Here is a 14,816-nt window from a genome sequence, read left to right as displayed (position 1 = left end):
AGGGGGTCTGGGCTTGCTGGTCTTCTTTTCTTTTAATTAAGGATCTTGAATTTAAAGGAAGACCTTGCTGCCTTCTCTGAGATGTAGGCATGTTTGGCTCTGTACCATTACAGGAGCAATGGCAAGTCACTTATAATGCTCTGAAAGCTGCGTGAGTGGTACTTTGCCTAGTGTGGTACACACAGACCTTGTTAGTGAAATCTGGTTCATGCTGGGAGCCCTGCCCGTCTGCTAATAGCACCATTAATGGGGAACATGAGAGGCATTTTTCGTAATTATACTACTGGAAAAAAAAAATAAAAATCACTTAACTACAGGGTTGCAATCTGAGCATGCTCTCCTACTCCCTCACAGAACCACAAATCTTTCTAAAACCTGCTGCTAAAGCTTCAAGCCAGATGCTAGCAGGGGCTGTCTGCTGCCCTGGTACTGGTAGTCTCTCTTCTGCTCCCCTCCATCCTCTCAGCATCCTCAGCTCCCCAAGATATTGGGCAGTGCTCAGAGACATGGCACATTTCTGAATTTAAAGGAACAACATCAGCTTAAAGCCTAAGCCTTTAGAGAAGAGATTAATTTGGTGTTTGTACCAAGCTCAGCCACCCCAGCCACCATGATGGTAAATTTGGCAGTGACATTTTCCTGTCTTGAAGAAGGTTTCCTGCCCAACCTGCTGCCGCCGAGGCCAGGAGGGATATAATTAATGGAAACTCCAGTGACGAACTGCCATAAAGATGTAAAGAAACTGAAAAATAGTGAAAGAACATTCTGCTATTTCTCCATGCAAGCAGAGACAGAAACTGTCAGTAAACAACTTAGGCACAAGTATGAGCAGAAGTATCCCATGCTGCTTCGAAAAGCTCCCAGGCAGGAGAGATGCTAGAAGTGACGTGGCGGTTCACCCCATTTATAACAGTTGCAGTTGCTTCCAGTCGTGAAAACTAAATATTTGCGCATAGATACCGAGTTACCTAAATCATTTTCATTTCAACTGCATCATGTCCCCACTTCTCCCCCGCCTCTCCCCTGAAATATTTGAGTCTTTGTGCTTTTTGCCTCATGGCAGCATCTGGTTTGGAAGCACATCAGAGTGCTGAGGGCAGTTTATACTGTTCCCAGTAAGGCTGGAACTTCAACATTTTAAAAATTAATTACAAATACTTGCTGATTGAGGTAAACACACAACTGCAACGCAACTGCCAACAACTATCTTGTGCACGTCAGCCACTTATAAGGGCAACTGTGCTATAAACTGCACTCCTAAAATCCCTGATTAATTTTTATCCCTTGCCCTTTGCTTGCCCCTTCAAGGGAAGTCAGCTCCACTGTGCAGGGTTTGGACTCCGGGGTAGCCTGGATGCCTCTTTGAGTATTATCCACAGAGGCAGAGGAGTCAAGCAGGACAAGGACAGCAGCACGCACTATTCACTGGCCCAAAGAATGTAGAGCCTTAACTTCTGATTGCCTTTTTTTTCCTTCGTATTTATTTAAAATGCCCTGAACCAAAATAAGACAGTGTATTCATCTCCATCTCCCCCAAACACAGAGCCAGGAAGGGTGAATATTTTCCATTTCAGGTATTTGACAAGAATACTCCAAATGTATTGTTTCGATGGTCTTTCAGAGAGGAAAAAGCATTTATCCACTCAGATCCAACAAGGCATTGTGATCAAGAGTGTCCATGTTTCATCTGCCCCTGGGGTACCAGCAGCTCTGCAGGCAGTCAGGAGGAGGGGAGCTGCCTGCATGCTTTGCCTGCAATGCAGTGCGTGCCATGCATGAGGGCCGAATTCCCTTGCTCCTTTCGGACAGCCCACAGAAGGGAACAGGGACAGGGATGGGGATGGGAGTCCCCCCATGAGCACCACATGGCCACCTCTCCTGGCAGACAGCCCCCCCGGACACAGCCCAGCCCCTGCCCTGGTAGGGAGGGCACTGGCAACATTTTATGACAATTTTATCCAGTTGCTAAGCAGCTGGGTCCAGGGAGACAAATACAGTGAAAACAAGCTGCCCCAAGGGAAAACGGCTGCTCCGGGAGGGCAGGCCCTGCCCTAGACCTGTGTCTGCCTCTCCCCTCCTCTCTCAGGCGCATGGTTTCATAGGGCTGTGCCAGCGTCTGCCCCAGTAACCGAGCAGGGGTGGTTGCATGTGCAAGGCTTTGGGAAGGGGCTGTGGTCCAAGCTGAGTTGCCTCCTCAAGGAGCTGTTAGCCCATGCCTGCTCACAGAAGGCTGAAGGAACAGATCCAGCTCCTCCAGTCCCTTCAGCTGTGGCCGTGTCTGCAGAGGGCAACATTAAGCACGGCTGGGGCCAGATAGCAAAGCCACGTCCAGCTCTGCAGCCCAGCACTCGGGGCACCCGCTCCTGGGTTTCAGCAGTTTCTGCTGCTCTCGGTGGTTACGGGTGTTATGGCAAGCGTGCTTGTCTGAACAGCAGGACCATGAAATCATAAATACTTGCATACCACCTCCTCCATCCCTGACCTCTCAAAGGTCTACCTTGTCTCAGTGCAAAGCATAGTATCCTCAACACAGGGACCTGAGAAAACCCCTACCACCACATCATGATGTCTCATATCCCAGTGGTTAGAGCAGAAACAGGAGATACAGGCTCAAAACCCTCAAGCAATTCAAATTACATTTACCTTTCTCCAGTCTCCTCTAGTTGTTAGACATTTACCTCTTCTGCATCAGTGTAAGAGCCATATCAAAGGCTGTCTGCCATCCAGGAGTTAATCTACAGGACCTTTAGAAGGAGGCATCCTTTCCATGCAGCATGTAAGAATAGGATGTGTCACACCTCAGAGGGCATTTTGGGACACAACACTGTAGCAAACCCATTTATTGTACAAGGGGGCACCAACACAAGTCTTCAGGGATGAAGCCACACTGCACTACAATGCCCTTGGTCATCCAGCAGCAGGCTGCCAGAACGGGCATCTCAGCACCTGCTCCAGCTTGAAAACAGATTATCTGGTGCCACAGAGAACAGATTTATCATGGCTGATCCCATTCATTTCCTAGATGACATGCCAAGAGACTGAAATAGAAATGGGGTCAGCAATTAAGAGGGTAGCTCTCCGTCACTTTCACTGTATGTTGATATGACGATGGCTGGTTTGCATATTTACCTGATACATAGCTTACTGAAGGTTTTAGGAGGACACAGATCAAGGAAAGTAGAAACAGACCTTTAGGGGCTGTTGTGCAGAAACTGCCATCCTCACAGATTTATTCTCCATCATGAAAGCATGCATGAGAGAGCTGGAGAGTATGGAACTCTGCCTGGGGATGGGTGATGGACCAGCAGAGAGCTTGTGGGTCAAGGTCAAAGGGAGAACAGTGATGGGGGACATTATTGTGGGGGTCTGCTGCAGGCCACTGGATAAAGAGGACTCTGTGAATGCTCTACAGACAGGTAGGAACAGCCTCACACTCACAGGCCCTTGTTCTCATGGGGGACTTCAACCACCCTGATACCTGTTGGAGCTACAGTACAGCCCAGCACAAGCAATCCAGGAGGTTCCTCGATTGTGTGGAAGACAACTTCAGTCTGCAACTAATAGAGGAGCTGACAAGGAGAGGTGCCATGCTTGACCTCGTGCTCACCAACAGGAAAGGGCTCGTTGGAAATGTGACTCTCCAGGGCAGCCTTGGATGCAGTGATCATGAGATGGTCAAATTTGAGATCCTCAGGACAGTGAGAAGAGCGTGCAGCGAGCTCACTGCCCTGGACTTCAAGAGAGCAGACTTTAGCCTCTTCAGGAACCTGCTTAGGAAGGTTCCATGGGATACAGCCCTAGAGGGCAGGGGGGCCCAAGACTGTTGGTTGATGTTCAAGAATCACCTGCTGCAAGCTCAGGAGTGTTGCATTTCAACAAGAAAATGGGGCAAGAAGGCCAGGAGGCCTTCACGCATGGATAAAGAGCTGCTGAGGAAACTTAGAGAGAAAAAAGAAGCTTATAGAAGGTGGAAGGGAGGACAGGCAGCCAGGGAGGAATACAGGGACATTGTCTGGGACGTGGTCTAATGTGAGGTGTCCCTGCCCACGGCAGTGAGGTTTGAACTAGAGGATCTTCAGGTCCTTTCCAACCCTAACTATTCTATGCTTCTATGCTATATATTCCTTCTGTCTAAGGAAGGTTTTCTTCATGTCAATGGGGAAAGGGGAGTGGATGAATGGCAGTCAGCTGCAGCCTCAGCTCAGTTTTCTGCCCCACCAGGCTTAGCTGAAGAGTGGCTGACTTTAAACCTCCCAAGGATGTCATATATGCAGTATTTTCTTGAACTGGGGTTGCCAAACATCTAAGCACAAGAAGCAAAGGTTGAGAAGTGTCTTTATGAAGGTGCCACAATGGCAGTGGCCCAGTGTCCTATGCTGGAGCCAGGAGTTCTGGGACATCTTTAGTACCACCACCAAAAGGGCTGTTTCAGTTCCTGATCCTTTTGGTAAGTCCAGCTTTCTCTGCAGCTCACGGGTATTACCTCTCCAACAGAACCCACAGCGCTCTTTTAGGGAAATGTTATTTCTTCCCGAGGCAGGAAATGTCAAGCTTTTCAAAGCACTTTTCTGAGCCAAAAAGAGCTACAGTAGAGAAATCTTGATCGAAAACAGGTGCAAGGCTGGCTGGATGGCTGAAAAAGCGCCACAGTGCAGTTTGTATAACCCCTGGGGGAAAGACATGTTCTCAGTGTGAGGGAAAGAAAATAAGCACTGCGTTGAGAGTGACTTGGTGAGCCTGCAAGGAGCCAGGGAGCGATGGCTCCCTCCGCAGCTCACACTGCGGTCTGCAAACATCTCATTGGAAGCCTGGCTTAGATGGGTGGCAATCCAGCCTGCATGGCCCACAAGGGAACAAACGTGCTGTTTCCCCCTGCCACTGCAGTGAAAGTGTATGAGCTGTAAACAGACGCAATTGTCATGGGTTTAAGCCTTGGCTTAAGCAAAGGCCCCATCCCTACTCCGAAAGGCCTAAGAAGAGACCTGTTTGTCAGGGGGACTGACGGTCCCACAAAGCCCACTGATGTCAAGGAACAATGGATGGGCAAGTCCTTCTAGGAGAAGGAGGCCATCTGTGTGCAGTTTCTGGGGATGGGACACTTGTCTTCACTGTTCTAGCCTATGAAGACCTCCAGTAAAACCATTTAAGCTGCTCAAACCCTATGGGTGGCATTGGAAAGAAACTTTCTCAACTTGCTATAAATTTTGCATGTGAGCAGACCTCATGCTCTTCCATGCATATCCTAGAGGGCAGCTATCTAACTTCTGCATTGGCTATAAATAGATGCCAATTTGGAAGTAAAAAAGGTCTCATATCAAAGGTCATTTGAAGAGCTGTGCAGACAAAGTGGCTTTGTTGCTAAGATCCAGCCATGTTGTACCCCTAATACCCCCATAAGGATGGCGAGAGGGGCTGGGTGGGCAGTGGCTGGACCCCTCTGCTCTGGATGGATGCAGAGATGTACCCACAACACCCAAGGCACAAGGACAGTATGCCTGTGTAAGGCAAATGTGGCCTCATCCTTATTTACCCACATAGACCACAGCAATTTTCTCCAGCAAGGTGCCATTACCGTACAACCTGGGACCTAAGACAGCCTAGAAGGCATCAGGCAAGGTACCTCTGCCCTGGTTATGGTGGAAAGATATGGTCTGTGATTTGGGCTCACTAAAAGACGCTTCATGTGGGGTGGAAATCATTCCACTGCTGCTCAGAATGTCAATCTGCATTAGAAAAGTGCCTGCCTTGCTGGCAGCCTTTACGGTTGTGCTGCCAATGCCACACAAATTCATCTTCTCCAGCAGCCTCTGAGAAAGGGAGAATTGCCAGCTCTTTTGCTGGAAGTTTCAGCTTTTACGTTTACAGAGAATATCTATAAAAATGGCTTTTGAGCAGGCCTTAAAGGTACAGGAACCAGGGTACAAATAAACACCAACCCCAGTTTATTGGGTTTTGAAGTCTAAACCCTGTTGATAATTTTAGTGGCCCTAATTCATGGCTTGTGAATGCTTTGATGTGTTGTTCCTGCTCCTGACATAAAATAACCTTACACTGGCTGTGTTTACGGGCAGGGATTTCCTTCCCTAATAAATGATTGAAAGTGTTCAGACAATTAAGTCTCCAAAGCTGTTAATTTAGCAGTTTCCCTGATCACTAACAACCAGCTCTTGAGAAACATTAACACCAAACTAACACAAGAGTGGGAATTAGTGATTTAAAGACACTTGAAGACCTAACATTAGTTTTCTAGTGCTGCATTTTTAAACTAAGTGGTATTCCTTTTCTTCATGTAGTCTATCTGTTCTTGGGCATCTCTCAGATGCATAGACAAGGGAGGGAGACATGGAAAACCGCTAGTTCAGAGGCATATTAAGTTAGGTGTATGTGCTTTATATAAAGTATGCATTATAAATAATGATTTTTTCTATATATTTCTTTTTTATTTTATATACATGTAGGACAGCTTGTGTACAAGACTTCAGTCACAACTCCCAGTAGTGAGGCATCTGGTCCCATAAAGGTACAGACAGCCAAGTTTTGTCACACCATGCATGGATTATCCAGTTTCACATTAGCTGAGGTAGGGTACCAAATCCCCAAGCCTCCTCTGCACAGACAATTGCCTGTAGTCACAGACCCACCTCTGTCCCAAGGGGGAAATTCAGTTTCTCCAGTTACTCAGTAACACACTAGGCTTGAAAAGCCAACAGAAATACACCATGGGCATCATGGACCTCTGAGGGGAAAGACGTAGGCACATGTGTGTGTGTCTACATGGGGAACCTGGATGTGGTAGCTGCAAGGAAGAGCCCACTTGGCCACCACCTGAAGCAGGCAGGGAACCGGCCATTGTGGGTGCTCTCCATCAACAAACCCCATCATGCCTAAGGCCCTAACAAACTTCCATCACTTGTTTTGCTTCTAAATGGGAACCAACCCTCAAACCCCTAAATATTGGCCAAATGGCTGGGCCAAGCAGGTAACAGCAAACACAGAACTCCCAGCAAAATACCACTTTTTTCCAGTTGGTCCCTTTGCAATGTAGGTTTGTGAAGCCTCTACAGTGTTGAAACAAAGAACCAGCTGTCACTGGTTTCCATCCATAGACCTGAAGGATGCTCTGCACCCTGCAGGTATTTGCTGCTTACTTCTATGCTTTTAGATTTCATCCTTCATGTACATTGTACACGTAGTTTTGTTCTCAGCCAGATTTGCATTAGACAGCAAAACAAAAATATCCCAGGCATTTTTTGCCCCTTCCTGGTGTCTCTCTTTATTCCCAGTCCCTGCAAGCCTCAGACACCCTGGGTGGCTGCTGAAGTCAGTTAAAATTATGCTTAAAGTTTAGCACTTGGCTTTTCTGGTCTGAAAGCCAGCTGTAGGCCAAGCAGCATTGATTTAGATGACTTACAAAGGTATGCTGTAAGTCAAGAGGGCTTTCAGTGCAACTGAGGCTGAAATCAGACGCTCCAGCTATGTTTTGGCATCGGTGAAGCACAGTGTCCTCCTCTGCTCCAGCTGGCTGTGCCGGCTGTCGCACCAGGGCGAGATGCTCTGCAGTGGGGTGAATTCCAGAGCCCAGTCATGCCCCCGATCCAGGAAGGTCTGCCCCACAAATCGGCTGGAAAGCCACAAAACTGACCTTCAATGGGACACCATCAGTGATAATCCTGTGTTCAGTTTTGGCCCCCCTCACCACAAGGCAGACGTTGAGGTGCTGGAGTGTGCCCAAAGAAGGGCAACGAATCTGGATGAAGGGTCCAGAGCACGAGTCTTACGAGGAATGGTTGAGGGAACTGGGGTTGTTTAGTCTGGAGAAAAGGAGGCTCAGGGGAGACCTTACCAGTCTCTACAACTACCTGAAAGGAGGTTGTAGTGAGGTGGGTGTCAGTCCCTTCTCCCAACTAACAAGCACACAGGACAAGAGGAAATGGTCTCAAGTTGTGGCAGAGGAGTTTTAGATTGGATATTATAAAACACTTCTTCACCAAATGGGTTGTCAAGCACTGGCACAGGCTGCCCAAGGAAGTGGTGGAGTCACCATCCCTGGAGGTATTTAAAATATGTGTAGATGTGGTGCTTAGGGACATCATTTAGTGGTGAACTTGGCAGTGCTAGGCTAACAGCTGGACTTGGTGATCTTTGAGGTCTTTTCCAGCCCAAACAGTTCTATGATTCTAAGGGATTTAGAACAGAGCCCATTTTGCAGGTAGATCCTTGCAAGCACTGAGGCTGTTGAACTCAAAAACTATTTTATCAGTGGCAGCAGTACCACAATGCCTACAAAGTTTTAAAGAATGAAGCTCTGGATCAATTAAAAATCTTTCAGTGCACCTCTCTAGTAACAACCTGTTTATGTGCCACGTGCTTTTGCTCTCTCTTTAATTGGGTCATAATTACTCGGCTTACAGTGCTGTGTGTGGTGAATGCACTCGCACACCTCGCCTGCTCTTCTTGAGACAGTCTGGCAGCTCGGATCTGGTTCTTCCCCATCCTTCACCAGGGCAGGTTTGCAGCTGCTCAGCCCTGCGCAGGTGGCTCAGCTGTGTGAGCAGAGCAGGGAATTGAGGATGCAGAAGCTGCGTGACATACCTCAGCCCTGTCTTGATGCAGCGGGAAGCTCTGGAATGCTGGATTTCCCCCTTTTGTGGGGCAGGAACCTGATTCACTCCTCCACCAGTCACACTGCCTTGTCTCCCAAGGGTGGGTGAGGCTGTGGGGTGGGCATGGTGCTATCCTGGAGGCTGAGACACTGCTGTGCTAGCAATCACCTCTCCCAGCCATGTGGGGACCAGTGGCATGCAGCTCCCTGTGCCTGGAGTCAACCTGTGATGGACGAAGCAGGAGAGCGCTTCTGAAAAGCTGGGTGCAATGTGTCCTAAAACCCCACTTTTTAAATTGGAAGTTTAATAATTTCTTCCCTAAGTATTTCTACTGCCTGGACAAAAATGATGCCTAAAATTAGCTTTCCCTGACACAGACATTTTTGTCATATTTGGTGCATTCCTATCTGAACATTGAAAGCCAGCTGTTTGGGCTGGGTTACGGGGACCAATCTGTTTGTAACTATACTGATCTGGCATTGTTAGCCCTGGAATTAATAGTTTTTTTATCTGTCTGCATCCTATGCTCATTTTTTCCTTACTAAGAGAGTGCCAGAGGAAGCGTTATAAGGGCTATATAATTAAAACCAGAAGCACCTCCCAGTGAACTTAACAGTAAATGCTAATGGTGTTGCTAGCAAAAGCAATGCCTTGGGGAACTCACTGCAAATGAACTAAGAAGGACTCAGTGCTGTTGCTTTTATGGATTTTAACTGAATCTGTACATTTGAAAGGAGGAAGATTTGGGGTTTTTTCATGTCATTTGAAGTCCTCTATAAATGTCTTCACTGACTGCTGGGTAAAGCCTGTGAGACCAGATTCAGAAGCCACCCCTGATTCTGTTGTTTCTTTTCTCACCAGGATTTTTCCATCACAACCCAGTTTTTCCATCTCTTTCCTGGTTCTACACTGGAGAAAGCCGCTTGTCTTCGGGGAGTGGTGCTGGAGTGAGAAAGAGCTGGGCTTTGGTGTGATGAGAGGGCAGTGGGAGGCTGGTGACCTTGTGGTCCCCAGTGTCCATCTCTGGGCTGATGCCAACAAGGAGATTGAGGGCTGGCCCTGATCATCTCAGAGCTCTGCACCCTTTAGGGTGGAAAATAAAGATGTTGAGAGAGACAAAAATAACCTATTTAAAGAATGCCCACAAAAATCCAGCGGTCTCGGAATGGCCCTGCTGTGCAAATACTTCTGTGCCTGATTTTCCAGGCATGTGTGAGAAGTTTGCACAGGGAGTTTTAAGCAGAGTGTTTTAGGAGGCTTTGCTGTAGCTGGTGAAGCCTCCCTTCTGGTGGGGGATGATGATCTCCCATCTGGAGATGCTGGTGAAGCATCTCCCCTGGCCACTGAGATGCTTGCTGCAGGGATGGAGGCTCTGGCAGGAAGGTAGAACATTGGGAAGCAGGTAACAGCTCGATGAAATGTTTTCCTGCACTGAGGGGCATGAGGATCACACCAGGGGGCTGCAGATGGGCTCTGGTGCTTGGCTCACATGCTCCTGACAGCTGAACGCTTCGTAGGGAAAGGTTCCCATGCTGGCACGGGGCCTTTTGCTGAGCTACTTCTGCAACAACAAACTGTGCTGCTGGGGAGGGAGCTGGGAAGCCTTCCTTTAAAAGGCCAAGCCCAGTGTTGGAGCAGGCTGGCCTGGAGGTGAGCAATATAGTGACCACCTTGCCAGCCACAGTTCCTGCTCTGTCCGTCAACACCAACCTCCTCCTAGAGCCCTGGAGAGCCTACATAACCCAAATGGATGGATGGCTGCTAGAAGTGATCTAAGCCCATCACTGTCTGGGCAGGGACAGGTCTCAGTCAGTGGAGGATGGCTGTAGGCTTGAGGGACCTAGCCTGCTGCTTGGGCAAGTTCCTGCCATGCTGGGAATGCAGGGAGCAAACATCATTCCTGGCAGAGAGATGCTGGACACGTCAGTGACAAGGGACCGCACAGGGCTACAGGTCAGAAGCTGATTCATCTAAGCCATAAAGGAAGCTTTGCTTGCTCCCAGCGAGGACTGGTTTTGAACCAGCTGGGGGAAAGACGATCCAGGAGCATCCTTAGCTCCTTGGTAAGCTTGTTCTTAGTCATCTGTGCTCCTGCAATGTTACTGGTGAACTCTGAATGGTGAGGAGCTTCCCTGGTGCTGTTGCTGGGGCTCCTCAATCCGTTGAGTTGGTACCAAAATTTGCAGTTTGACCCAAAGCTTGGGTCAAGGCTGGTGGTAGAGACATGGTAGAACTTGACCAAAGGTAGGGCAGTCAGAGTTATTTGATCTAGCATTGTCTTCCCCTTTCTCAACTCCTTTTAGTGGTTTCTGGAGGAAATACGGCCAAGATATGCATGAAATTCAATATGCTGAGTGTGCCTCGGTGCAAGGAAGCAGCTGACACCTAGCTATATTATTAAAATGTCTTGCAACTTTACATCTTCATGCTGATAGGATGCTGTTTGACCTTCAGTGACAGCAAGACCATTCTCTCGGTGAGATGAGAGCCAGGGAGGACAAAACAGAGGACAAGCAAGAAGCAGTACTCCTGCGCTGGCAGGGCAGTAGGCCAAGAAACTCTCATCTATTGGTACTTGTGCTGGACTCAGTTCTCAGAGCCAGCTCAGTGTGTCTGAGGCTGCAGGTCATGGGATGTGCTGAAGGGCTTGGAGGCAATGGCACAGCCCTGGGCAGCAGCTCAGTCCCTCCAGCAGTCACCGGTCACTGCGGGCACTGCTGCCAGCCTGGTGGGAGCTCCCATCACCTTCAGCAGCTCAGTTTCTCCGGGACAGAGAAGTGAAAAAGAAGCTGTAATTACTGGCCACAGACATTTGCTCGGGCAAACATCTGTGCTCTGGCCAAACAGGGGTGGAAGCCAAAGGGCTCGGTACAACACCCAGGCCAGAGCAGGCTCTTTTACACATAATCTTATAGGCACACACCAGAAGTTTCCTTCTTGGCAGATGTAAGCTCTGAAAAATGTGGCAAGCGGAGCAGGACGTTCGGTCAACCCTTTAATAACAAACAGCTGTCATAAAGCGTGGGCTTCCTACAAGTTTGCCACCAAGCTAACTGGAGCCAGTGCTTCAGCTCACGTAGCAAGGAAATGTCAGGGTGGAGAGGGCCCATGTGGTGAGTCTTCTCCTCCCATAGGAACATCATTCCTTCTTCCACCACCTTTCTTTCTTCTCCCGCCTCTGCTGCGATGCTGCATGGCACTGCATCTTTTCATAACAAAAAACAATCCCCATAACATACTTTATATCTAGCTGCAAGTTGGAAATTTCCAAAGGCTGCCTTCACTCTGGTTATTGGACCACAGAGAACAAGCCCAGGAGGCGAATAGCCAGCTGAACTTCAGGGTCGCCAGCACTCTTGCCACTTTTGGTAACAAGGGAAGCTGGGGCTGAGGTCCAGCCCTTGTGTAAGCCTCTGGTTGGTCACTGAAATCACTGAACCATCCAAAACACACAGAAGACTTGTTCCCTCCCCCACCCATCTAATTTTGTTTTTCCTTTATTCCCTTGTTCATTTTGGAAACCAGCATTATAGGAAAACTGCAGTAAGCTATTTTCAGGGCAGCTACATGGTTTTTGACTTGTTGGCATCCCAGTAAAATCCTGACCTGCCAAGGGCATTTAGCCCAGTATCTTGGTCCTGTATGAAGTCCAAGTTTCACATCCATTAGGCAGCAGAGCTGATGATAGAAGCTGTGATTTAGAGGTTGCCTAATGGAATCCTCTGCCCCAGAAGACATTCAGAGTAAAAATTCACAGTAATGCTCAATGAAAACTGCTAAGCTTGAAAAGTGATGTGTTGGGCTGAAGGTGAGTAGAGACATGTCTGCCAGGCTTCAGCCAAGCCTGGCTAAGGGGTAACAGGTGATTGTCCAGCCCATCAGCTCCCTAACAGAAGGTACCTTTGCTGTGCTGTACATGGGAACTTGTCCTGGCAGGAAAATCAGGTTGCTGGTGAGGAGCAGGATGAGCTGCTGCCTGCGCCTTGGCATCTTCACTGCGAAGAGCACAGAGGAGAACAAGGAGCATGGCCCTCGGAAGACAATTTTAGGGGACAGAGGGTCTGTTGAAGAAGAATGTCAAGAATTGAGATTTCCTTCCCTGCTCAGTCAGGGTGGAATAAACTGGGTCCCAGATCAGCATCTTTTGGCTGCAGTTCAGTACCAGTGGGGAACTGCTGGGTTAGGGGTGCAAACCAATCTTGTGATTTTCTCCCACCTCACATCCACTGACTCTAGAGGGTACTGTCAAAGCTCCCCATATGGTGGGAGGTCAGATGAAGCTGTAAATCCTCCTTGTGAACCTGCTGGTTGTATTATGTGTTGAGGTGTAAAGCTCATATGTGGAAAGGGGACAATAACAGTGATTTTCCATAGCCATGGTCTCAAAGACACTTCTGTGCTGTCTGAATCTTAGCAACTATAAGTGAATTGATTGCTACCTTTCGGCAGGCAGCCACAGCATGTTTTCTACTCTGCCTCTGCAAGTCTTCACTCAGTCATGCCACCTGCTGACTCCATGTGCTGAGACAGCAACCAGATGCCTCTATGAGAGGACTTTTAAGATGGAGCTTAAAGAAGACTGAAGCAAACTACGTGTACGCCATATCCTAAATATAGTTGTAACACCACCCCTTTAACTGGGTGTTGATTCTCTCCTAACCAAATTCTTCAAATGACTTTTTAGTTGTTGGTAGAAATTCAGCTCAAGTATAAAGAAATGGAGTTGTTTTTCAAAATGTATTTCTGGAAGATGGGAATGTGGGCATGCAGAGGGAAAACTATCCTTGTAGGTGCACATTTGAGTCTCTTACACCTCGATAACTTGCTGCATAAGGCAAAAGGAAGAAAGTGAGTTTATCCAGTAGCCTCTGCTAGCATCTTCCTTGTTGTGACATGCTTTTAAAACCCATAATGTAACTATCAACTGAAAGGAAAACTGCCTGAAAGTCTGTCATTGCCAAGTTCTGGTCCTTTGCACTAAGTCCAGTGAGCCTGCAGATGGGAAGTGGTGAATGAGTTCCTTACTTTGCTTTGCCTGTGTTCATGGCTTTTGCTTTCCCTATTAAACTGTCTTTAGTTTAATCTCAACCCATGCATGTTTGCACTTCTACTCTTCTGATTCTCTCCCCATCCTGCTTGGGGAAAGTGCGTGAGTGGCTGCGTAGTGTTCAGTTGCCACCTGGGGCTAAACCATGACATGCCATTTTCAAATTGCTCCTGCAATCTATATCCAGACACTGCTTTGAATTACCTGAAGATACTGTGTGTGTGTGCGTGTGCACGTATGTGTGTGTATTAGGTTTAACTTTATTACAGTGAAGTACAAATAGATTTTAGTCTTTACCTGTCCGCAGCCATCAGATAAAATGATAAAGCAAAGACACCTCCAAAAACAGACTCACTTAAAAGCCTGGGAAACAACTGTGCTGCATTGATTTGTTTTTCCTGATCTGAAAAACTTGGTTTCTAAATTCTAGACCAGATCATTCTTGGCTGACTCTCAGGCAGATTCAAGATGCCCCAAGCAACTCGAATGGCACTGAGGAAAGCAGAAATTAAAGGACAATACACAAAGCAACACAAAAGCCTTTAATGTTCTATTTAAAGTGACTTTATTAAAACATTGTTAATATAAAATGTGACCAAGTACATTTTTTTTTAAGAATGTTTAATAAAAACATACTAAAGAAAGAAGGAGCATCAACTCTTGTCAAAGCACAGGAAAAACCTACCAGGATAAGTAAAAAGTTCTGCAGCATGTTCTACCAGCTGGTCCCAATGTGTATTAGGGTCGAGTTAGCCGATGGAATCGACAGGCAGCCCAGGTTCTTCCCTAAGAAGCTTTAAGGTATTTAGCAGAGGTTTAAAATGTCAGCAGGAGACTTTGGTTTTAGATCTCCCCATATCAAAGCAAGATTAGAACGTGCATCTTCACCTTCGATTTACAACTTTTCAGCAGCTGAGTGTACAGCAAACTAGATTCACTGGTAACTGTAAGCCCCAGGGTTAACATCTGTCAGCTTTGAAAAGAAGGTGTAAATCAACACTAATTACACACCTGAAGAATTTGTGCTAAAGTTGTTCTAAGCTGGATTAATGCTGGATGCTTGTAGCAAATGCTAAAAATGTCCAGCTACAAAAAAAACGCAGTAAAGCCCAGGCTGGCAGAAACAGCAAGTGTTTTCTGAACTGCTGAATGCAGAGACAATATCC

This window comes from Pezoporus wallicus, unplaced genomic scaffold (assembly GCF_028554395.1).
Source record: "Pezoporus wallicus isolate ANWC-B61680 ecotype Strahan unplaced genomic scaffold, APGP_CSIRO_Pwel_v1 scaffold_6362, whole genome shotgun sequence".
NCBI classification, from domain to species: Eukaryota; Metazoa; Chordata; class Aves; order Psittaciformes; family Psittacidae; genus Pezoporus; species Pezoporus wallicus.
Note: the sequence above shows the minus strand (reverse complement) of the source record.